This window comes from Macaca thibetana, chromosome 1 (assembly GCF_024542745.1).
Source record: "Macaca thibetana thibetana isolate TM-01 chromosome 1, ASM2454274v1, whole genome shotgun sequence".
Lineage (NCBI taxonomy): Eukaryota > Metazoa > Chordata > Mammalia > Primates > Cercopithecidae > Macaca > Macaca thibetana.
In genome coordinates, this window is record NC_065578.1 from 215,514,389 (window position 1) to 215,539,912 (window position 25,524).

At 40.7% G+C, this 25,524-nt stretch overlaps 1 long non-coding RNA gene across 1 annotated transcript; it reads left to right on the top strand.

Annotated features, from left to right (window-relative positions):
• The first annotated feature begins 1,444 nt into the window (after window positions 1–1,444).
• On the top strand, window positions 1,445–22,484 carry LOC126960728 (uncharacterized). Its single transcript, XR_007728100.1, has 5 exons — window positions 1,445–1,527; window positions 7,646–7,942; window positions 16,739–16,862; window positions 21,733–21,938; window positions 22,019–22,484. It is a non-coding gene; the product is annotated as an uncharacterized LOC126960728 (long non-coding RNA).
• Window positions 22,485–25,524: the final 3,040 nt, after the last annotated feature.

Sequence of the window (25,524 nt, forward strand, 5' to 3'; positions counted from 1 at the left end):
GTGGTTAAGAATCTTGAGATGGGGAGATTGTCCTGGTGGGGCCTAAATGTAATCACAAGTGTTCTTCTAAGAGGGAGGTAGAGGGAGATTTGATACAGATGGAAGAGGAGGAGGCGAGGTGACCACGGAGGCAGATTGGGACCATGCAGCCGTAAGACAAGTGGTAGCCACTCAAAACCAGAAGAGGCAAAGGACAAGTCCACCCCTGCAGCCTGAGGAGGGAGTGTGGCAGCTGTCGCCACCTTGATTTCAACCCAGTCATACTTATTTTTGGACTTCTGGCCTCCAGAACTCTGAGCAAATAAGTTTCAGTTGTTTTAAGCCACCAGACGGTAGGGGGGTAGTTTGTTATAGCAGCAGCAGGAAACTAATACACTCCCTTGTGTTATTCTTTGATGTTCCTGAAACTCTTGTAATCTCCTTGGGTTGTATGCTCCTCCTTCCTTTCAATCTATATACATGTTATTTATGTTTCCATAAAAGTTTCCTTATAATATCTGAGCTTGCCAGACTGACATCCATACTTGACACTGGTCTTTTGAAATGTTGTCATGTAGAGGTCAGAAAACATAAAATACTGTTTGGACAGATATATAACGATTTTCAAATGTCTTCCTTTTTGGGTTTTCAAATATTGATGATACAAGAATGCTTACCAGCTACCAGTTATTATTTGTTCGGTAAATTAAAATTTTTTGTGCTAGAAGTTCTGCAGATGGCAGTAGACCCAGTGAGCTAATAGCTCAGGGGAAATGCCTTTCTGGGGGGGGGGAGACCCAGGGAGAGCCTCCCTTGCAGCTTAGCGCCTTCCCCCCAACATCCCGTGTAGCTCTGAGGAATCTCACCTAAATCTGCTGTCTTTTATAAAAACTGGACAATCTAATGCCTCTTTTGAATAACCCAATTGGAATTGGGTAGTTACCCCAAGTGTGTCCCAGAGTAACAGCAACGGAATTCATGTTTACTAATCCGTCTTTTCCTGTTCCTGTATTTCTTTTGCCACCTGTCTAATGTTCAAAATAATCAAATCTTAAGAAAAGTGACTGCATTTTAGAAGAGTCTGAAACAGGTCCTGTATAATTTCTGTGTCTGCTCTGCATAAAAAGTATCCTACATTGAAACTATTGAGAAAGGCAGCCACACCAAAGAATCATTTATTGCTCTCAGGCTTACCGAATTTTTGCTCTGGTACCATTAGGGCTGTTATCCGTATCTGGGTGTGAGGAAGGGGATTTGGGTGGGAAAGGAGAGGGGAGTCGCTGAACGGAAAGTGAGGGAGGAGGAAAGAGATAAAGGACGCTGAGAAGAAAGGCAGCAGGTTTGACCGAGATTCCCAGCTGCCCAGTCTCTGAATATCAGAACTCATTTACATGCTGTTGGGGGAGGGGCAGAGAACAGAACTTTCCAAAGCGTGAAGTTCAAGAGTCCGAATATCTGATTCTACTCATTTTCAAAACTGTGTCACCAAATCCTGTTCAGTTCCTAAAGCCCCACCCTCAGATTCCCATGTGCCTGTCTTCAAACATGGTACGTCTTCTTTCTCCAGTGAGATGAAACTAATGTATTCTGCCACATGCTTCAGAAATACTTAACCTTGTTATTTGATAGCCATGTGTTTTCGTGCGGAGGTAGGAGGAGCTGTTTCGACTCTTTTTCACTGTGAAAGAGATGGACTGTTTGAACCGAGAGGGTGCCCCCGGCAGTTGGGAATGGCAGTTGTAACGTAACAAATGCGCTGTGGCCCAGCAGGACCCAGGGGGTGCTCAGACACCTCCCAGAGACCGTAACCCACTAACAGTGCCAATGCCCGTTTCACTTTTCTGTTTCTGTCCTTCCAGGATTCTTGACAAGTGACATCTAACCTATTCACAGACACTTTTTAAAGCAAAATAATAGTAAAATCATGTGAGTGGGGTTTTTTTGTTTTTTGTTTTTGTTTTTTGGCCCGTCTGTTTCTCTTGTGTTCTTTAAGGTCGACATTCTCATTATTGCATCTTGATATCTTATCTGAGGTTTCAGTCTCTGTCCAGCTCTTGTATTCTGTGATGTATATGGATTTCTTTATTAAGCACCCACTGAGTGGAGGGTGAGATATTTAGCCCTGTGGCAAGCACAGCATGGGAACCTTGATCGTAGAGAGAGGGACAAAATGCCCTACCCCTGTGGATGACAAGAACTCTCCCATGGCAACGTATACCCACAGTATACTTGACAGCAGACAAGGATTAGATCAGCGCTGAAACTGCAGATCAAGAGGGCTGTCAACACTGAAGGTCTTCATCAGAGGCGCCGTTTAGGAGCAGAGTGGGAGGCAAGGGAGCTGCACTTCTGTGCAGGGCTAGGAAGAGGGAGAGGCAAAGGAGGCATTTGTATCTGGTGCCGAATTTAAAACGGTGCCAAAAAACTCAGGAGTCAAATTAAGCATATTTGAACACAAGAGTTTTGAAAATCACAACTAGTACAAAAAAATCAATAGGGAACAACATGTCAAAATGTTGAAGAACGACAGGGTTGATATTACTGGTTTTTCCCTTTTTTTCTCAGACTCTGTCATGGCTCCACATGGAGCCTGTAAGTGAGGAGGGAGAGGAGATGGAGGAGAGGAGGCTAGTGCATTAGAGATAGTTACCAGGGTATGGATAGAAGAATGAAAAACTCACATAATTCTGTCAGGCAGAGAAGCTTGGCTAGGACAGAGATCCAGGTAAGGGGATGTTAAAAGATAAAAGGTGGGCCAAGTGCAGTGTCTCACGACTGTAATCCCAGCACTTTGGGAGGCCAAGGCGGGTGGATCTTGAGGTCAGGAGTTTGAGACCATCCTGGCCAACATGGTGAAACCCTGTCTCTCCTAAAAATACAAAAATTAGCTTGGCATGGTGGCAGGCACCTGTAATCCCAGCTACTCAGGAGGCTGAGGCAGGAGAATGGCGTGAATCCAGGAGGCAGAGGTTGCATCGCACCACTGCACTCCAGCCTGGGAGACAGAGCAAGACTCCATCTCAAAAAAAAAAAAAAAGAGAAAGAAAGAAAAGAAAAGAAAAGATAAAAGGTGAAATGGGGAAAGAGATGTGGAAGTCATTAAGAGTGAGATGAGCAGTCATAACCTGAGTCTCAACCTATGAGAACTGATAGGCAAGATTTGTCATAGTGAATTACCAAAAACAGTGGGGAGTGTCCCATAAGGACGATTGTAGCAACAGCGTGTAGGAAGGGTTGAAGGGAAGGGAATGGAAAATAAACATTTCCAAAAGAAGTTATAGACAAAAAGAATGTGCAGAACCCAATCATTTCGATATGGCAATAAAGGAGAAAGAAGGAAGCAAAACATATTAGACATCTGCCCACCTTCTGGGTGGAGATGAGTCTCTACTACCCACGAGATCTTTGGCAGTAACCGAAGTGAATGAAGGGCATGGAGTAGCACTGAAGGAAGAGGTGGGAGAGCCACATTTGGGCGTCTTGTGTGTACAGGGGAGATTTGACCCCTGTTGAGGCAAAGAGCTCAAGAGTAGAGGCTCGGAAATAACGGACGAGAGGTCAAGGATTGGTTTCCCACTCAGTAGAGGGTAGCGCTGTTTATGTTTTGACATAACACATGTTTGTCATGTGGAACTGTTCCATATATCCCATTTAAAGTTCTTGCTCCTATCCCCTTTCCCCACCTCCTCCACCCTTTAAATGTCAGCAGCCCCCTCCACTCACTGGGACAACTGGAAAAGGCCCCACACATATCTAAACAAGATATGGTTTCCTCCAACCCCGGCCCTTTGAGAACTCCTCTGGGGAGGGAAAGAATCTGCATTCAGGGAAGAATTGTCCAAGAGGCACCAAGATATAATAGTGTTGCAGAAAATCCAAAGGCAAAAAGGTTCCCAGAGGGAGGGTAGTCAGTGGTGTCAAATGAAACAGAAAGATCAATAAGAACACCCTGAAGAAACAGAAGACAATTGGGGAGGTGTTTCTCATAACACCTTCGGTTGTTCCAAAATGCCTACGTGTTGTCCTATGTGGTCAGTGATAGGACAGCTGTATTTTTTCAAGGAAGGCTCAATTTTCATGTTTTTTTATTATACTCATGCTCACACAGTTACACAATCTGAGGATCTACTCTAGTAAAAATGCCATTATATTTAATCTATGTATTATTTGTGTATATGTTTGTATATGTGCGTGTAATATGGGCTAATTCATGGAAGAGTGTGGTTTGATAAGCGAAAATGTTATCTCATTGTTGTTATGGATCCATTAATGCCATCTGTGAAGCTATCTGTAGGATGAGGATATGTAATCCTTTCACTTTTTTCTAAATGTAAAGAATATTTTTGTGGGCGTGTGGAAATAAAAGGGCAACACACTCATTTAGAAATGAATCTGCCCAAATATAAATGGTAGTTTTGTAATTAAAATTACAAAATTAAAAATTAATTTTAAAAATTAAAAAAGCCTGATTCTGGCTTCTTCCTTACCAGTCAAGCTCCTCCAAAGATGTTTGAGTGCTTGACCTGCATTTCTTTGTATCTGTAGTTAATCCTTGAACTTGCAGAAAGGTTTTGTTATGGTTTCCTCTTTTAGAGTATTTTCTCTTAGAAGTGAAATGGAGAAGGTAATTTTTATGTATTATTTTTCATTCTGTTTAGTCTAGTCTTGCAGTTGGATACTTAATTTGGCATATGGTCTTTGGAAGGATCGTGGCTGTCCATTTCCACTGAGTTCTGTTGGTTGTACTGAATCAAATTGGATAAAAATTTTGTGAGTTTCCACTTAACGTTCTATGAAAGTTTTTTCTAAATTGTTGGTTTTGGAAGATTGCATTACTCTAGTTCTAGCTACCATGTTCTCTCCAGATTGCAAAACAGACTATGGAATAACATTTTTAAACATAAAATACAACCCTTAAAGTTTCTTAATTCCTCTTTCTGAATCTCATATTGTCAACAGAGGTCTTTTTTCCCTCTTATAATGTTCAAAATGATCTGCCCTTTTATGAATGCCTTGAGACTATCACACAAAGCTAACGGTGAGGGAGCAGATGCCGCATTCAATTCCAAATAGAAGGAAATCTGTTGTCTCAAATAATCCCTAAATTCAGACACTTTCAGACAGCTATTATCAAGAGACCACATTCTAAGAGCAGATGTGTTATTAAGGCTGAGAAATGTTATGAGGACTTCGTGATCTGACAAATGATTTCAATCTATCCAACATTCCAACATTTCATCTTTTAATAAATTAGAGATTAAAATATCCATTTTGGGGAGGCAATTTGTATAAGGTAGTTGGAAACTGGAGTTGTAACTGATACTTCATTTCCATGCAAAACTGCCTAAATTATACTTACAGGTCCTTTTTATATATAAAGTCTGCTCATTTGACTGAAGCAATTATGATGTATTTTAATCTCTGTATTCAGTCCTATAGCTCCTGCTCACAGACATGAAACACAATTCCTGTTTTTCAGTGAGGAATAAGAAACAAACACAGCCAGGCATTAGTTGCCTCACCTAAATGTGCTCAGTCATTCCTTTATATCCTTCAGTTTACCTTTTCGTGATTATTTAGAGCCTTTTCGGTGAAGCAGTTACTGGAAATTTCTGCTGAGGGCTAACAGTCTCCCTTTCTTGTTGGAGTGTGGTTATCTGCTACTAAACCTCTTTGTGTGTGTGTGTGTGTGTGTGTGTGTGTGTGTGTGTGTGTGAAAGGTGTAATAGAGCTCTTACATTCTTCGGATAATAGAATCTTCCTCTGGGTTCACGTGAATGTTTTCACCGGCCCTGTTCAGAATCACAAATTGTCCCATTCAATAACAAAATGTACATTCCTCAGCACTTGCAAACTGCTTATTACCCACGGGCTGTGCTTTGATCTCCTGAGAATACCTGTGGTGCTATAGGATTTTTACATAATCCTATCATTGTCAAAGAGAATAAAACTTAGATCCAGGTGAACATCAATTACTATCAATAACTCAAAAAGCAACAAAGCCACCCAAATTCTCTTCAGCAGGGTTGTCCCCAGCTGTGCATATATTGGAATTTATATTCTATCTGACCTTATGAAAAGCAGCTAATAAAATGTCCTTGAGCAGTTTTCTTTAATCATCTGGAGTTGATCTTCTGGCTCAACATTGGTAGATGCTTCCTGGGTGTGAAATTTGGGAGCAGAAATAAATCATCTAATAATTTTCCTTATGACTGATGTTTTTTTCATCTTTGACCTTAAGAATCAGAATTTGACAGCTAGATTTCAGAGGAAATGGCATTTATGTTATAATTTTAAAAAATATGTTAAATTGTCAAAATCCTAAATATGCAAATGTAGCAAAACAAAAAAGAATGGAACCTTGTGGTTGGGCTGAGGGGCAGCAGTCCCGGAGTGCACAGCAAACAGCTCACTTGGCTCCCATGAGCATGCTGCTGGCGGGGAGTGGTGTTGTCCTCCCTGATGTGCCCACTCTCCAAACACTTCTGATTGGTTTTAACCTATAACAAATTTAAGCTTTATGAATATCACCATCCCAAACTTGTTCACTTACTGATTCATCCAACAATAATTTAGCTCCTACTGTGTGCAACATGAAATAAACTGAAAAGTCTTCAGAAGGCAGATATTCAAAGAAACTTGCTACAGAGCACAAACATTGTGTAATTGTGATCTGATTGAAGCAACATTTGGTGTATAAGGAGTTGAAAGAACACTAAAATTGGTGGCAACCTTGCCACTTGCAAGCTTTGTGATTTAAGGCATGTTGCTAAGGCTTTTGTGCATCAGATTTCTCACCCCTCTAAAGTGGTCATTGCTAAGTAAGTACCTACTATCTATAATCATGTGTTGGGCACTCTGGGGACCTTATTTAACTTCCAGTAGTTATGAGATCAGATGTACGGGTAATTACAATACAAAGAAGAAAAAAGAGATGAGGTCAGTAAGAGAGGCATAGGTTGCTACTGAAGTCCAGGGAAGCAGGTGGCTATTTGCATTTGGGGATGGATGTTGGGAGGGAAAATAAATTTGATTTGGGTCTTAAAGAGTGGGCAGACACTAGGTGTGGTGGCTCATGCCTGTAATCCCAGCACTTTGGGAGGCTGAAGTAGGAGGATCGCTTGAGCACAGGAGGTCAAGGCTGCAGTGAGCTGTGATTGCACCACTACACTGCAGCCTGGGCAACAGAGCAAGACCCTGTCAAAAAAAAAAAGAGTGGGCAACATTTCGATGTAGAGAAATAGGTAAAATTTCACCCCAGGCAGAGGGAGCAAGATGGAAAGCACACAGAGGTGAGATGAAGCACACATTTTTAGGTGAAACTCCAAGCATTTTGGCAGCATTAAGTTCTAGTTTTTGTTTATTTTTTTTCCGTTTTGTTATTGTTTGCTTGCTAGTTTATTTTTGTGAGGAATTCTCTTGGTCTCATTTCTAGGCTCAAGGGAATTCATGCAAGAAAAAATTTCAAAGGTGTGTTAGGCGAGAGGTAGGAAAATAATGGCATAGTGTTCAGGACAAGATGAGGGACACAGGGGCCAAGGGGAGGCAGGGACCTCGTTAAGAAAGAAGTTGAGGCCAAGTCAATACAAGTAGATGCAGAGGAGCAGGCAGAGCTCAGGACAGTGGAGGCAGTCCATACCTAACGCACCTGTGTTCTCTATGACAGGTTGGCATCTGTTGAGTCAAAGGAGCCAGGAGGTGGAGACTGAGAAGATTTAGAAGCTCTGATGAAGTGGATGGAGAATGGAACCAACTGAGGTTATGTAGAATTGGCTCCTGAGGGCCAGATAACATCAGGAATCACGTGCTGGTGATGGAGGAGCCAGATAGGATGGTAATTTCCCATGAAATCTGAGTGGGAGAAGATCAGGAGAAGGAAACACTAAAGATAGAGACAGAAGGCAGAAACTTGATGGAGCCAGGTCATGGAGTAGGCAGGAGATGGGAGCAAAGGTAAAATACAGTAAGTAGAAAGATGGGGCCCAGTGTGGGGGTGGAGAGAGTTCTTGGGGAACTGGGTGCATATTATTTTCGCTGAATAGGAGAGAGGAAGAATTTTCAGGAAATCATTTCTCTCTGGGGGTTAATGTATTGGGAATTTAATTGTGCCTGGCCCAATTTAAAATGCTGAATAAGTACATTTTCAAGGATATTCTATATTGAATATTAAAACTCAATAGAAAAGAGGTATGCAAATAAACCTTTGGGTTCCATTATGTAAATACATCTTTAATGTAGCCAGCACTTGGAAAATAGTCTAACTCAAGGAAGATAAATAGATTTAAACTAATAAACCAACTCCTGCTTGGTGGTGGCTGCTTGGAGTACTGTACTGAAAATTTGGAGGATCAACAGGAAACGGTGTTGTGGTCAACTTGTGACAGCTGGTAAGGTTGCAGAAGAGGAGAGTGGGGTATGTTTACCACATATTTACCATTCATGAAGGTAGACAGAATATACAAGTTAGTTTACCTATCAATTAAATACAATAGTTAACTATATCCTTACAAATTGCAAGTATTTTTTACTTGCAAAGTCCTTTGATCTCTTGCTTAGATGACACATCCATTACAAATTATAAAAATGTGAGCAATATATTTCGTCAAATGAGTGTTTATCTTTTACCTGAGCTAAATTACTATCAGGAGAAATGTTTGGTTAAAGTGAACTATGTCCATGGAAACACGATTCTAAAATCTTCCAACTGCTGAAAGTTTCAAAGACCCTTGTACTTTACAGGCTGACAAAAATAAAAAGATATGCCATGGTCATTTTATAATTTCAGGGAAAAGAAGAGAATTCATTGTTTACTGAGACCTGTTTTAGGTCCTTCACATGTGTTCTCATGTAGTCCTCGGGGTGACTCTGTGAGATGGAAACTGAACGAAGCTCAAGGAGGTTGAAATTCGCTCCAGGGAAACAGCTCTCACATGACAAAGGTGGAAGGCAAACGTCGGTCTCGCTGACTTCAAGTCTGTGTTCTTTCCATCACTAGTGAAGAAGAGGCACATGAATAACTGAAACAAAAAATAAACATTAAAACACTATCAATTTTGCACATAATGGAGGGGAGAAATTATGATCACTACAATGCTGGGAATGTACATCTTAACAAATGGCTCCTAATTTCTTATCAGCAGATTTTAAAAATGCATCTATCTAGGTTTGCTTTAAAAATAGATCAGTTAGAAGGCAAAATTGTATGAGTGGATATTATTAATGATACTGAACTTCCATGTATGTGAACCAGCATTGAGTGGCACTTTGATAACGCTCATCCAATCCTACTTAGCGCCCTTCTCTCTTTTGCTGTCAAAGCTTACGTACGGGTTCATGCTTTGTCTCATAACCTCTTGGTTAAAACGTAACATCTGGGCCTGGTGTGGTGGCTCACGCCTGTAATCCCAGCACTTTGGGAGGCTGAGGTGGGCGGATCACGAGGTCAGGAGATCGAGACCATACTGGCCAACATGGTGAAACCCTGTCTCTACTAAAAATCCAAAAATTAGCCGGGCGTGGTGGCAGGCACCTGTAGTCCCAGCTACTCAGGAGGTTGAGGCAGGAGAATTGCTTGAACCCGGGGGCCGGAGGTTGCAGTGAGCTGAGATCACAGCACTGCACTTCAGCCTGGCAACAGAGCGAGATTCCGTAAAAAAAAAAAAAAAAAAAAAAAAAAAGTGACATTGGTACAGGAAAGGTGGGGCCACATAGCCAGTTCAACACTAATGCAGGTATGGATGAAGTAAGGAAAAAGAAAGAAGGAAAGTTGGTCGTCTAAAAGTCCAAAGGCAATGCCAGCTTGTATTCTGGAGAGGGTGCTTCTGGGGTTCAAATATAAATAGTTTTTCTAACTCAAAAACAAATCTAACATATTAAGTGTTTCATTGAAGTCCCCAATTATGTCTAGAGTTTTGCTGAGTTTATTTTAAAATGTATCTTGAAAAGCTGGTGGTCCAAATTTTTCCCTAGACTTACACATGATGAGAATCTGTCTCTTTATATTTAGCTGCAGGGCACCTAACAAGTTCTTAGGCGAAACACATTATTTTGCTAGTACAAGAAGAATAAATACTGTATTTGGAAAGTTCCAGTGTTCTTTAAAATATCGCTGTTTCCATAGCAATAACATAATGTACTAAAGAGTAGAATGGTGTTTCTTTAGAAACCACGTGTATGGATGCATGTTCCCACGAAGGGCTTTGAAGCATCTCACCTGCTTGTGGTCCCAAAATGGAACAACAATACTAATCGAATCAATCATCATCTTATGAAATGAAACTTGGCCAGTTTTCTACTGCCTAACACGGTCAGCCTTCTGCTTTTGGTCATCTGTGTAGTGTCTTTTTAGGCTCTGTGCTCTTAGATGGGGGAGAATAGATCTATGTTCATTCATTAGTTCATTTGGTCAACAGATATGTATTGAGCACCTATTATATGCCAGGCACAGTTCTAGGCACTGAGGACTCAGTGACATTATGGAGTTTACATTCTAATGGGGAAAACAAGAAAATTCTTTTTTAACAACAAGGAATGTCACATCATGTGCATATAGAAGTGCTCCTTGGTGATGTCAGTGACATTTTCAATACTTCGCAAGAACGCATGTTGCAATAACATATGAAAGATGCCGGGAATAATGGAAAAGGAGAGTGCTAGGAATGATGATAACTGATAAGTTGATTCCCGGGGTGCTCTGCCAGGATTCTGATCTAGGATGAACCTTACTACATTAAGGATAGCAAAGGGTGTCTTAGGGGGTTTGGGCAATTAAGGTATTACAAATAAATACAAAGGAATGAGTTCCGTGTGGGTGAACGCTCTTCTGGAAAATGGGGTATATCTCTTAGGATGTAACTTTGATCCTGAAAACTCATATTAAGTTGGAAAGATTCTTTGAATGTTTACCCCCTCTGTTGACTTGGAGTTGAGTGCCTTAGCCTTCCCTGTAATCCTCCAAATTTGTTTTGTGTGCTGACTTTGCCCTGACGAGCCCCACCTTCCTCTGTATCCCCAGCTCCGACTCTCAAAAGCCTTTCTGTGGGGAGTGAATAGGTGGCAAGGATGTCACTGAAAAGGTCGCTTCTCTGGTTAACTACCGGCCGTCTAGCATCTGGCAAGGGGGTTGCAGGTCACAAATGTCTGCATGCTGGCAACATCACTATTCCGAGAGAGAACAGTAGAAGGAACAGTGTGCCCACCCCCTCCCAGAGGCCACACATCTTTGTCTCCTACACAAGACTTCATTTGTGCTTTCAGTTGCAAAACCTTGAAATATTTAGTCTTAAGAAACTCACATCTATTCGCTATATGCAGGCTCCTTTTGTGTGGCAGCCTCGCTAGTGCCCTGATCATAAGTGAGCAGCCACCTCTTGACCCTCCCAGACTCTGAAAGATTTGACTCACTGTCCACATCGCTCCAAAAAGCTCCTGGTTTGCAGACACTTCTCAAACCACGCTGGGAACCGAAAGAGGTTCATGGGCCAGATGCAGGGTCACCGAGTCAGAGAGGTTCTCAGGGCACCCATCCTTTCCTCAGAATCAGACAAGTCAACCAGCTACCCCAGCAGCCTTCCTAGACTCTCAGTGAGGAGCAAGGTCACAAAAAAAGAAAAATGCCAAAAGGTAAGAGCGGATTTTCAAGGCAGGAACTTCAAAGTCTTGCTTTTGCCCCCAGCAGAGCCAGAGGTCTCAGAGTGAAGGGAAAGTCTCACTCTGTCAAGGTGAATTTTGGGTTGCCAACCACCCAGTTCTTTTAACCACTGTGATTCTACCCAGATGTTCTTTCTTAAATGCAAAGGCATCATTTTCTTGCCAAGAAACGGAATGATTGATCAAGCCTCCTTTAAATCATTTCATCTTATCCATTCCCATCTGAAGGAGCAGATATTGCATTAATATTAATATTCGTATTGTGTCCCTTGAGAGAGAAATGCCCCCTTAACCCCCCGCCCAATTACTGCCATCACTACAGGGATATGAAGTTAGAGGAGGAAGCTACCAATGTAGGGGCTGCAGTTGTTTTATTAGCAACAGCTGGTGGCAGTCCCCTGCCTGCACCCCCCCCTTCTTTTTAAAAATGCTATGCTTGTCAGATCCAGCTTCTTGAGACTGGATGGCAAAGGGTAAGACAGGAACACGGCATATTTCAGCTTTTGCATGCAGAAAAAGGGATTATGCTAAAGAGGGTGCAGGCAACATTCAACGCTGATTTAAAAACTTTACAAAAGATTATTTGCTCTCAATATTATGTAGGTAACATTTGAGCAATTACACAAACATATAGAGTAATTGAAACCACCTGTAGGATTTGAAAAAATATTCTGTCTTCCCTTCTCATTTGTCCAAGATGCTTTAATAGGAAGCAAAATGTGGGCAGCACATGTCTTAGATTTATCCTTATTGTAACTTTGCCTATGTTTACGATCAAGGGTGGAGTTTGCAACACCAGGGCTCCTTCTGCGTTGGAAAGGGTTGACCATCAAAAGGAAATCTGTGCCATTTACCCAGTGGAGAAATAAATCTTCCTTTACTCACTTTTGCCCTGGCTCCTATGTAAGAAGTCCAAATGAACCCTGTTTCATCTTATTTCATCTTTGGAATTCCAGGTAACATTTTTAGGTGTACTAAATTCACATGTGGAATGTAGATTTGAGAGAAACTTTTGGCCAGTTAAATAGCTTTATAATTGCAGCTATTTCATTTTTATTTATTTTTTCTAATCTGATCAAAATTGGGTGAATTTCATGTATGTATGAAATCACTGAGCCCATACCATACGGTCAGAGTGATGCAACCATCCTGGTTTCATAAATACCACTTATATATCTCGTAAATAAGAAAACATGAATTTCAGTAGGAAAACATAAGTATTAGTAGGAAAAAGGCATAGTTAAGAAATGTATTGCTTGCTTAGGTCTATAAACAATGACTGTTGGGAAGAACATGGTTAACGTAATCCAATGGTTAATGTAATCCAAAATGTAGATCCATTATATGCCTGCCTCTTGGGGAGAGAGACAAGAATAATGTCAAATGGAAAGAAATCTTGGCTGTCCTCCTTATTTCTTTCATGTGTAACAAATTTAAGATGTTCATTTCTTCCCTATGGCTCAAATACTATTAATTTTTATAGTTAAAAATTAATTCTAATAATTCTTAAGTTTTGAATTCTAATAATTCTTAAATATAACAGCAACACTTACGGGACTAATGCTTGATAACTCCATGGAACCTTAAAAACAGTAGCAACAATAGCACTGGGAGATGCAAGCTCCCTCTCTAGATAGGGCTGCTTCATGGACCGTGTGTTCCCTGATCTTTGTATGCTCAGATCATCAGGAAGTTTGTTGCGAAGAAAGCACAGACCCCTGCTGTTGGCTGCCATGGTCTGTCTGTGTGATACTTTAGTGGATGCAGACCTGGGGAGATTCATTTGCTTCTTTTTTATTCTTCCACTCTTTAAAAAATGTATATATTTTACTTAAATAGACATAAAATTGTATGTATTTATTACATACAACATGACGTTTTGAAGTATGTATACATGGTGGGATAGCTATAGCTAAATACAGCTAACTAACAAATGCATTACCTCACGTAGGTATTTTTGTGTGAGAACACTATTCACTCTCTTAGTTTTCAAGAAAGCAATATATCGTCATTAACTACAGTCACCATGCTGTACAATAGATCTCTTGCACTTGTTCCTCCTGTCTAACTGTAAGTATGCATGCCTTAATCCACATCTCTACCTGCCTTCTTCCCCTCAACTACCCAAGTCTCTAGTAACCACCATTCTACTCTCTACTGAGATCAACATTTTTAGATTCCATATAAGAGTGAGGTCATACAGTATTTGTCTTATTCGTCTTTCTGTGCCTAGCTTATTTTACTTAACATATCTTCTAGATTCATCCATGTTGTCACAAGTGACAGGATTTCATTCTATTTTTTATGACTGAAGAGTATTCCATTATGTATAGATACCACATTGTCTTTATCCATTCATCCATTGATGGACACTTAGGTTGATTCCATATATTGGCTATTGTGAATAGTGCTGCATGAAAGTGCAGATATCTCTTCAACATACTGATTTCATTTCCTTTGGTTAGATAACCTGTAGTGGGATTGCTGGATCATATGGTAATTCTATTTTTAATGTTTTCAGGCACCTCTATGCTGTTTTCCATAATGGCTGTACTGATTTATATTCCCACTAACAGTGTATGAGTGTTCCGTCTTCTCCGCATCCTCATCAACACTTGTTATCTTTTGTCTTTTGTATAATAGACATCCTAACAAGACTGAATTGATATCACATTGTTGTTTTAATTTGCATTCCCTGATGATTAGTAATATTGAGTATTTTTTTCACATACTTGTTCGCTATTTGTATGTCTTCTTTTAAGAAATGTGTATTCAGGTCTTTTGTCCATTTTTTAGATCAGGTTATTTGTTTTCTTGCTATTGCATTGTTTGAGTTTCTTATATATTTTGATTATTAATCCCTTATCAGATGTATAGTTTGGTATTTTCTCCCATTCTGTAGGTTATCTCTTCACTCTGCTGTTTTCTTTGTTGTGCAGAAGCTTTTTAGTTTGATGTCATCCCATTTGTCTATGTTTGTTTTTGCTGCCTGTGATTTTGAGGTCATATCCAAAAAGTCATTGCCCAGACCAATATCTTGGAGCTTTTTCTCTATGTTTTCTTCCAGCAGTTTCATCATTTCCAGTCTTACACTTAAGACTTTAATCTATTTCGAGTTTATTTATGTATATAGTGAGAAATGTGTATAGTTTCATTCTTCTGCATGTGGATATCCAGTTTTTCCGACACTGTTTATTGAAAGTCTGTTCTTTCCTCCATTGTGTGTTCTTGGCACCTTTGTCAAAATAAGTTGGCTATAAATGCATGGATTTATTTCTGGGCCCTCTATTCTATTCCATAGGTTGATGTACCTGTTTTCATGCTAGTACCATATTGTTTTGGTTTGGTTTTCTTTTTCTTGTTCCTCCATAAAAACAAATGACAGTACCATATTGTTTTAGTTTTTATACTTTTGTAGTATACTTTTAAGTCAGGTAGTGCGATACCTCTAGCTTTGTTCTTTTTGCTTAAAATCGCTTTGTCCATTAGGGGTCTTTTGTGAATGCATAGGAATTTTAGGATTGTTTTTTATACTTCTGTGAAGAATTTCATTGGCATTTGTATCAATCTGTGTTGCATTGTTACAAAGGAATACCTTAGGCTGGGTACTTTATAAAGAAAAGAGATTTAATTAGCTTATGATTCTGCAGGCTGTGCAGGAAGCATGACACTGGCATCTGCTTGGTTTCCGGTGGAGGCTTCAGAAAGCTTTTGCTCATGAAGGAAGGCAAAAGGGGAATACGCAAGTCACATGGCGAGAGAAAGAACAGGAGAGATGCCAGGCTCTTTTAAATTACAGCTCTCATGTGAACTAGTAGAGAGAACTCACTCATTACCGTGGGGAGGGTAGCTAGCCGTTTATGAGAGATTTGGCCCCATGACCCAAACACTCCCCCACTAGCCCCCACCTCCAACACTGGGGATCACATTGCAACATGAGATTTGGAGGGAACAAACAAGCGGACTATATCAGTATTTTAATAGAAATTGCATTGAATTTGTAGATTACTTTGGGTAGTATGGACATTTTAACAACATTTACTCTTCCAATCCATGAACATGAGGTATCTTTTCATTTATCTGAGTCCTGTGCAATTTCTTTCATCAATGTTTTGTAGTTTTTAGTATAGGTGCCTTTCGCCTCGTTTGTTAAATTTATTCCTAAGTAATTTTTTTGTAGTTACTGTAAATGGGATTAATTTCTTGATTTTTCATGGGCTTCTTATAACTTAGAAACACAATTTTTCAGGAGGGAGAATGCACCATATCCTAAAAATGTTATTTTTAGACACCCTAAAAATTACTGTGGTAGGCAGAATAATGCTTCACCCCCAAACAAAGTCTCTGAACTGGTGAATATATTACTTTACACAACAAAAGGGACTTTGCAGGTGTGATTAAATTAAGGGCCTGGAGATGGGGAATGATCCTGGATTATGCAGGTGACCCAATGTAATCACAAAAGTTCTTGAAAGTGGCAGAGGGAGGCAGAAGAAGAGCCTGGAGGAGGTGTGATTACAGAGCAAGGGTCAGAGTGATGTGGTATGAGAAGAACTCAACTTACAGTTGTTGGCTTTGAAAGGAATCATGAGTCAAGGAATGCAGGCATCCTCTAGAAAGTGGAGAAGGCTGGGAAATGGACTGTCCACTAAAGCCTCCAGAAAGAATCAGAGCCTTTTGGGAACCATGGTTTTATTTATTTTAAATTTTAAATTTGTTTATATTTTTGAGATAGGTTCTCATTCTGTCACCTAGGCTGAAGTGCAGTGACGCAATCATGGCTCACTGTAGCCTTGACCTCCTGGGCTCAAGTGATCCTCCCACCTCAGCTTCCTGAGTAGCTGGGACCACAGGTATGCACCACTATGCCCAGCTAGTTTATTTTTTAATTTTTTTATTTTGAGATGGGCTCTCACTATGTTGCCCATGCTGGTCTCAAACTTCTGGGCTCCATGATTTTAGCCCAGTGAGACCTGTGCCAGACTTCGGTACTGCAGAACAGTAAGACAATACATGTGTGTTGTTTTAAGCCACTGAGCTTATGGTAATTTGTTACAGCGGCAACAGGAGACTAATCTACTTGGTATACATGTTACTTTTTGTTTCTGAGGATTCTGTTTGGAATTATGACTCTGACTGCCTCTGGAACGTGTTGCATCAGGAAAACTCACCAAGACTCAAACCAAGACAGAGAAGAAAATGAATATGGAAAGATGAGGATGTGGCCTAAATGAGTAAGTGCAACAAAACTATTTATCATTTCAGTTATATTTTCTGACAGTCCCTTAGAGGAAGCTGTGATTTTAGTTTCAAGAAATGGTACACCTTCGGTTGACATTACTGACATTTGGTTTTATCTAGAATTTAAAGAGTATGACAATATGCTTTCATGTTAATGATTTAGCAGACAGTAACACAAAAATCTGAATTTTAATGCCTTCATTTTTGGCTAATATGTTTATCTCACAGCAAACTAAATAGACAACAGCAAAATCAATATCTTTAATGTTATTCAAGGGCCATCTTTTGAATCTGTGGGAGAAGTCTTGATCAAACAGTTCCTTCTTGTTTCATTCTCTTTCATCAGCGAAGTGAGAGGTGGAAAAGATCTACTAGATCATAAATTAATGATCCTGTGTTAATGCAGATGTCCCCACTAATTAATGAAAGCAAAATGCAAAGCTTGAATATATTGAAATATCTTGCAGTCTAGGAAAAAGATTAAAAATTATTTACCTCATACCTAGCCAAAATTTGTTCGTGTTTTACACAAAAAGTAGACATAAAGCCCTGACTCGAAATCTTAATCTCAGTGATTCTTTTTAAACAGATTTCTTCTCTAACTGGGGGTCAGGCAGAATTGGGCAACCTCAGAGCAGACAGAGGGAACTCCCGTGATACTGTGTCACTAGGCGGAGTCGTTGCAGCTCAGCTACTTCGTGGTTTTCCCCAATCCCTTTGCTGGGTACACTGATTTCCTGCGAGTGGGTGCCAGATATGCCACTGGGAGCTATAGGGCTCAGAAAAGATACATTGACTGAATGAGGGGGGAGGCATAACTTTACAAAATAGTATACTTAGAAATGGACACCAATAACAATCAACATAAATGAATATAGAACCCAAATGTCTTTGATGACCTATCCAGAAATGACACATCATCATTTCTATAGTATCCTATTGGTTCCACTGATCGCCACTACTTATTGTAGGCATGGACTACACGGGGATCTGAATACAAAGAGGTGAGAATGACAGAGAACCATTTTAGAGGCTGACTACCACAGATGGGTTATTTTCCTTCAAAGACATTGATAAGGTTTAGCTACAGAACCCTTGAGTCTTCAAGCTACAGAACACTTCCTTTAGAACTAGAACATTTACATAACTGTCTGCTCACGTTGTCTTCTTCCAGAGTGATGACTCCCATGATCATGACGTAGGGTCTTGAATGGAAAGATCGATATCAATGTTATGGAAAGAATTATCCACTAAGTAACTCAAGCCCGTGAATAATCTCTTCTGTGTTCTAGGAAAGAACCTTTGTTTTTTCTTAAGGCAAACAAGCAAACAACAACAAAACAGCTCATGCTTGAGGTTAAACCAAATACTTCAAGACTTGCCATTTGGAAAGTCGCTGAACTTATGTGGATTAAGGAAGAATGTCATAGTGTCTTTTACATCCTTGACAAAAGTCTTTTAAATAGCTAATGGGTAAGTCAAGGCTCTGACACTGCTGAAATTATCAGATGTGAAGCAGTGGTGGACACAATTTGAAAATCATCAGTCAAGTCTTAGAGGTGAGCACATGCCAACGTCAAAAGCAATGAGACACGATGGGATGTGGTGTTTCTTTATGTACCGCAGAAGTAAAACCAGGTGCACTGATGCTAAGCATAGCATGTGCTTCATAAACTCAACAAGTAATCAAGATCTTGTGTCCAAGTCAGGCTTGTGTTTGGCAACAAAACTCTTTTATAGTTTTGGAGATGTCAATGGCCTTTGAGGTTTCCAGAAAAGACTGACAGCATAGGAATTCTCTGATAGCATCAGTGTGCACCTAATGGACAGAAACCAAAAGGTAGATGTGTTGAAAGACTTCAGCAACTATCTTCAAGGGAAATGGCTTATTAGCCAATTCTTCTATGACCTTCATCAAATAATAGAAAGAAATGCTGGAGATTCTGAAGTAGATGACTTTATTTGACAGGAATACTGTTTTAACATTCCTTCTCTGATCCAAACTACATCTCTTTTGACTACTTTCCAGGACAAAGTTTCCACAGTTGTGTGTGAATTCTTTTCCTTAGGAATATTATAAGCATCTTTGAGAAATGTATGAAAACAAAGTTTTGTGTTGAAGCGAAACTGCATTATGGTAAGGTTCCAGCCAAAAATAACTACCTTGCCTGATGTTGTTGAGAGGCTGGACAGTTTTGCTGGATTTGTGCTTTCACCAGGAGGATCCGGGCCCCACACGAACACTGTGACTTTTGTATCTCATGATGTTCAATAGTGAAAGTAGAAATAAAGACACGGAAGACTTTTCATTTGTTTCTTTTCCGTGACATTTCCCCCAACTGAACTTGGGCCTATGTGAAAAGGTGTCAGGGTATACTTCCTTTCATTGTGATCTGTAGGACACTAATCTCAGCGCCATACTGTGGTAATAATAATTACTTTTGCCTTACTTGACCATGTACAATGGAATCCCTTGTACCCGTTTGAAGCAAAATATCTTAATAACATGATTGATATTAAACACTATTTTTTTCAGAGTCTTGCTCTTTCGCCCAGGCTGGAATACAGTGTTGCAATCACAGCTCACAACTCACTTGGGCTCAACCGATCCTCCCACCCCAACCTCCTGAGTAGCTGGGACCACAGGCACACAGTATCACACCTGGCTAATTTTTAAAAAATTTTGTAGAGATGGGGTCTCCCTATGTTGCTAGGGTGCTCTCAAGCTCCTGGACTCAAGTGATCCTTGGCCTCCCAAACTGCTGGGATTATAGGCATGAACCACTGCACTCAGCCATCAAACACTATTTTTAATGAAAGCAATGATCAAAGTAACGGAAAGGCAAATCAAAGAAAAATAATGTTCTCCCAAGGCTCACCCATGAATTTCCTAGGAAACCTTGCCCCATTCATTTAGTTTTTTGTCTTTTCCTCACAAGGTTGAATTTCTTGTGGGCCTTAATCTCTTTGTCCCTACAAGATTTAGTTGTTTCTTACTCTAGAAACACCAGCACTCCAGAAGCCACTTGGAATCATTCACCCCATTCCCCAAATAGTTACTACTCTGACTTCTAATAGCATAGATTAGTTTTGACTATTTTGTACTTTACGTAAATGAAATGATACTGTTTTTACCTTTTGGCACTTCTAATATTCTGCCTGGATTGTGATATTTTACAAATTTTGTGTGTGTTTTCAGTGATGAGAATGCAAGCTCCTTTATGTAACTTCTTGGTAGAAAAAAGCAGAATCTGTAACAGTGCCTTCAACAGAATGCATTAAACTGAATGCTTCTAAACCTATTCAATTCAGCCAAGCTGGTGGAGACGCAGACTTGAGACCTTACCATGAACTCGTTGGAGGATGGGGATCTAGTTTCTATTCTAGTCATCTTTCCTAGACACCACTCTGTGTGTATGTGTGTGTGTGTTCACATGTGTGCATAGAATTATTCTCTGTCAATTCATCACTGCCTAATTTAACCAACATTTCTGAAATTATGCATGATAATAAAAAATAAGGTGTTTTTTTCCCCCTGCCTAATAGTATTAATGGAGGATTCATCAGACTGGAGCTGACTTTTGGGATTTATCTGAAACACTATCCTTAGCCTCGTAGCTGCCTTCTGGTGACTTTATTAATTGGTCAGACAAGAGAGTCACAGGGCCCCACTAGGGATGATGGGACCAGTGGGTTGTTTTCCTCTCCAATCTGGGAAACACCCAGCTGCTATGACACTGTGAAAAGACCCTTACATCCATTTCCTATGCTGCTTTTCCTTTTTGTTTGTTTGTGTGACATATTACCACCATTAATGCTTGCCAGAAGCTAGGCAAACCTTTTGTCAAAAACCAACGTGCAACTCTACAGAGAATATTTTTCTGCATCACTTACTTTCATTTTGAGCCTTTTTAGAAGCCTTTTTAGAAGGCTTTTCAATTCTCAGGATTCTGGTAGGCATTGACTTCTGCTATGCACTCAGGACCATAGCAAATGGGTTGTTCTGAGGGATAAGGAAAGAAGCCCTTGAAATGTAGCTTCTTAATGGAGCCATTCTGGGAAGGATTGACCCAGCAAACAGCTCTGATGTATTCACTGCGGATGTTCATCTCTAAACAGCCACAGACAAATCCTGCAGAGTCATGGTAGCGCAAGCTGCTTCAAGTACATCGAGGGAGTGGGAAGACAGTGGCTGAATAATACGGGAGCTCCAGCTGAGAGATGTCTGTGATACAGCTCTAGATTGTGGTGGGCAGAGCTTCAGATCTGTTGAGTTTGAGAGTCGTAGCCAAGATTTCCTGCTCACTGCTTCTATTGTTATTCCCATTGTTAGTTGCTGGCATCTCATATCCTAGATCATTAATCCATCCGCTGGCTCCCTATTGCTAATCCCTTATAGGCAAGACGTTGAGACTGTCCCTTCAAGATTCACAGGGTCATTTCTGGCCGTCTCCTCCACTTTTTCTACACACTGATACTCTTTCCTATTATTCATAAAGCGATAGATCATAAACATGCCGTTAAGCAAGAATGCTAATCAACCAAGCAGCACTGCCGGTGAGTTGGTTCATATTTTGTTCCTTCCATTTGGTTCCAGCTGTGCTCTTCCTGTTTTACCAACTGGGTGAATGGGAGGGGTGTGAGGCATGGTGAGCCCAGCGACGGATACAGAAACACCTTGTCTCCTCATTTGCTTTTGCTGTGAAGGTGACCATCGGGGGGCTGGGTACAGTGACAAAGAGTGGCCTGTCCATCTCCCTTAGTTATCACAGCAGCGACTAACAGGGTCTCCATTTGGACACAAGGGCTTTCTACAGTTTAAACCAAGACAATAGGAAAGAATGTTTTCTTGACCCTTTGCAGGAAATCCTGCCCGACACACGAAAGAATGCAGCATTTCCCGGAGCGTGGGCTGCTCAGGTCTGGCTCTCTAGGATGGACTTGAGTAAACCTGGTAAAAGATGCTTATGCTGTTACAGAATGAGAAAACTCGGCAACATCATCCATGCCCAGAGGTCCTAACGTTCAGCAAAGCCCCACCATGAGTTAGTTGGAACATACAAAAAATGGTATGTATGATTCAAAATAGACCAAAGGAGAGATACGCATCTGACCTTGACTTTGCCCATTTTCTCTGCTTCGTTTTCAGCATCTTACAAAAATACCTCCCCACCAAGAAAAACAGAAGATACTAGTTGGGAAGAAAGGAAAGTGAGATCTGTCTCATGACATTAGAAACAGATGATTGCTCAATATCTTTATTCTGAAAGCCATGGCTTCTAAATTTTTTTAAAAACTGTAAGCTACAATTGTTTTTCCTGGGCCCTGCTGGAAGTCACAGGGTAAATAAGGCACAGCCGTCCTTCCCTTTGCTGGTGGCCCTCTCGGATGGTGACATGTCGTAGCAGCAGTGGTGCCTCTGAACAAAAATAATGAGAGAAACATCTGTCTCCTGCTACGCTCTTTTCCAGGCAAATGGCACTTAAGATTCTTATTTTAGACTTGTAAGTGCTCCCACAAAAAAGCAGCTTCGGTGTTAACCACATCTCCTTCTTTCTTTGAATCTGTGGATCACTTTTTCCTTTGCTTGTATTTTAAGACAGTTTAAAAACAAAGATGACAACAGGATGCGTGCATGTCTCCGATACTGTGGGATTAAGAAAAAAAGAGGTGAAGAATACAGTAGAATGGTGTTATGTGAGTGCAGATAATTCTTCCGTCCTTGTTAAAAGAAATTGGGAGAGGCAATGTTTTGGAAGTGTTTATACCTAATATATTGTAGAGGCTTGAAAATTACCAAGTGAACCAGATCACGAATGAAATGGTGTTGAGAGCGGTGCTCGCTTGTAGTCACAGGGATCATAGTCCAAATATTGAAGAGGACCTACCCTTGTCTGTTTCTCTCTCTCTCTCTCTTTCTCTCGCTCTCCTGCTCTTTCTCTGTCTTCTCACACATACACACCCTGGCCCATACACAACTACGACTCACTTTCATCAGGAATTCAGATAATGTCCCCGAGATTAAAGAGCGACTTGTGAACTGGCATCTCTGAAGCAACGCGCTGGAAACACAGGCTTTGTGCTTTCCCACTGGGATATTTAGAAGAGCATATGCATGAAGTGATACCATTTTTTGTTTATTTTGGCTTGCTTACAACTAAGACATTTTAGAGCTGGAAGGAACTTCAAAAACGAAGCAGTTCAACCCCTCGGTTTTTCTGATGAGGGAACCAAGGCTCCGCGAAATGCCTCCGTGTGGCCGAGGTGGCAGCGGGGCACTGGATTCTCACGTCTGGCCTCTCCAGCCCTCTCTTCCCAAGGTCTTTCCGCTCTCTCTGGCTTTTCTTCTCCACCTCCTCAGGCATTTCAGATCGACTTCCTCCTCCATGTCGCTCACGACCTCTTCCCAAAGCATTCTGCTGCTGTTATTTGGAAAATAACGAACACAGAAACGATGTGTTTCTGCGGATATTTTAGTGCTCACAGACTTGCAGCATCTGACCAGCCTGAACATAGCACCGCGTGCACGCACACCGTAGAGTGGGCAGGGCACCGGTATCAGTCACCTCAGCATGACCTCTTTCGCTACCCTTCTTTATTATTTGTAAGCAAATATGTTTCTAAAATTTAGTCATGACTTTTAGAATTTTGGATAACCATTTAACGAGATTTAAGATTGCCTAAAATGAAGATAGAAGAACAAACCTGTATAAGTTCAAGTTTATTCTGAAAAAGTTTTTGGTTAATATTACAAGTTGATGTTCCATTCATCCATCCACCCATTTATCCACCCAGCTGTCCTCCATCATCCATCCACCTACCCCACCCACCCATCCATTCATCCATCCATCCATCCATTTATCCACCCATCCGTCTTCCATCGTCTGTCCACTTACGCCATCCATCCACCCATCTATCCATCCAACAAAAGTTTTATTCAACCAACATCTCATTCAGAAACATTTTCTGCATGCATCGTAAGTGCCAGTTACTGTGTGCATGATAAGTTACAGAAACACAATCTAGTGGGGAGATAGAAAAGTGTGAATATTGAGGCCGGGCGCAGTGGTTCATGACTATAATCCCAGTACTTTGGGACACTGAGGTGGGTAGATCACCTGAGGTCAGGAGTTCGAGACAAGCCTGGACAACATGGCAAAACCCATCTCTATTAAAAATACAAAAATTAGCTGGGCCTGGTGGTGCATACCTGTAATCCCAGCTACTCAGTGGGGCTAAGGCCGGAGAATTGCTTGAACCCAGGAGGCGGAGGTTGCAGTGAGCCAAGATCACACCACTGTACTCCAGCCTGGGAAACAGAGAGAGACTCTGTCTCAAAAAAAAAAAAAAAAAAAAAAAAAAAAAAAAAAAGAAGGAAAGAAAAGTATGAGTAATGATTATACAATGGGATGGTTGATATGTAGTATACACATAGATACAACATAATGTACTGTTGATAGAGATTTGTGCAAGGCTTTTGATTGAACAATATAAAAGCCACAATAATGAGAAATAAATATCTCCTGGCAATTAGGAGTTTTAATTAATAGAAAAGATGAGACATGTACACAAAAAAACTCTAATACAAGATAAATGTAATGTCATTTGTTCTGAAGTACTCTGTAATTTATAGCGTTTTAAAACCTGGGGACAGAAACTCCAATATGAAAGTGGTTGTTGTTATTTTGGAATAGGATGGAAAAAGATCTTGAGGGTCAGAGTGTCCCATGGGTTAAAGATAATAATTAGCAGAGAGTGCTACAGTTTAAACAAAGAACCTGGTGTGCCTAAGCAAATATAAACTGTTCAGCTAATATAAACTGTGAGAGAATCGTAGCATCTAGACCAGAGTTGGTCTTCATGACTTAAGGGAAAATTGGAAGAAATAGAGACATTTTATCTCACAAATGAAAATGAAGGCTGAACGTGGTGGCTCATGCCTGTAATCCCAGCACTTTGGGAGGCTCAGGCAGCTGGATCTCTTGAGGTCAGGAGCTCAAGACCAGCCTGGCCAACATGGTGAAACTCCGTCTCTACTAAATATACAAAAAATTTGCCAGGCGTGGTGGCGCACACCTGTAGTCCCAGCCACTTGGGAGGCTGCAGCACGAGAATCACTTGAACCCAGAAGGCGGAGGTTGCAGTGAACTGAGATCACATCACTGCACTCCAGCCTGGGCAACAGAGGAAGACTCTGTTGGAAGGAAGGAAGGAAGGAAGGAAGGAAGGAAGGAAGGAAGGAAGAAGGAAGGAAGGAAGGAAGGAAGGAAGGAAGGAAGGAGAGAAAGGGGAAGGGAAGGGAGGAAGGAAGGAAAGAAAACTAAACAGAGAGGGTTTCTAATGAAGAAACACTTTAAAAAACACCTTATTTCACCAAATGAAGAAAAGATGGATATATTCTGATTTCACGCCATAGAGACTCGGGCGAGACTGTTCCTGACACCAACTCCTGCCATGCTCTTGCAGCCTTCAAGAGGAGGAGGGCCGTCACCAAGCCATCTGCTTTGGATGCCAGAGACTGAATTCCTCGGAGACTTTCTGCTTTCCTTTTCTTTGGTGTTATCAAATGCGATGTTGAGCCTTCTGTAATTGTTTTGCACTTCATCAAGTCACAAAAAGGAGAGCTATTATCTCCACAATGATGGGAAAAATTCC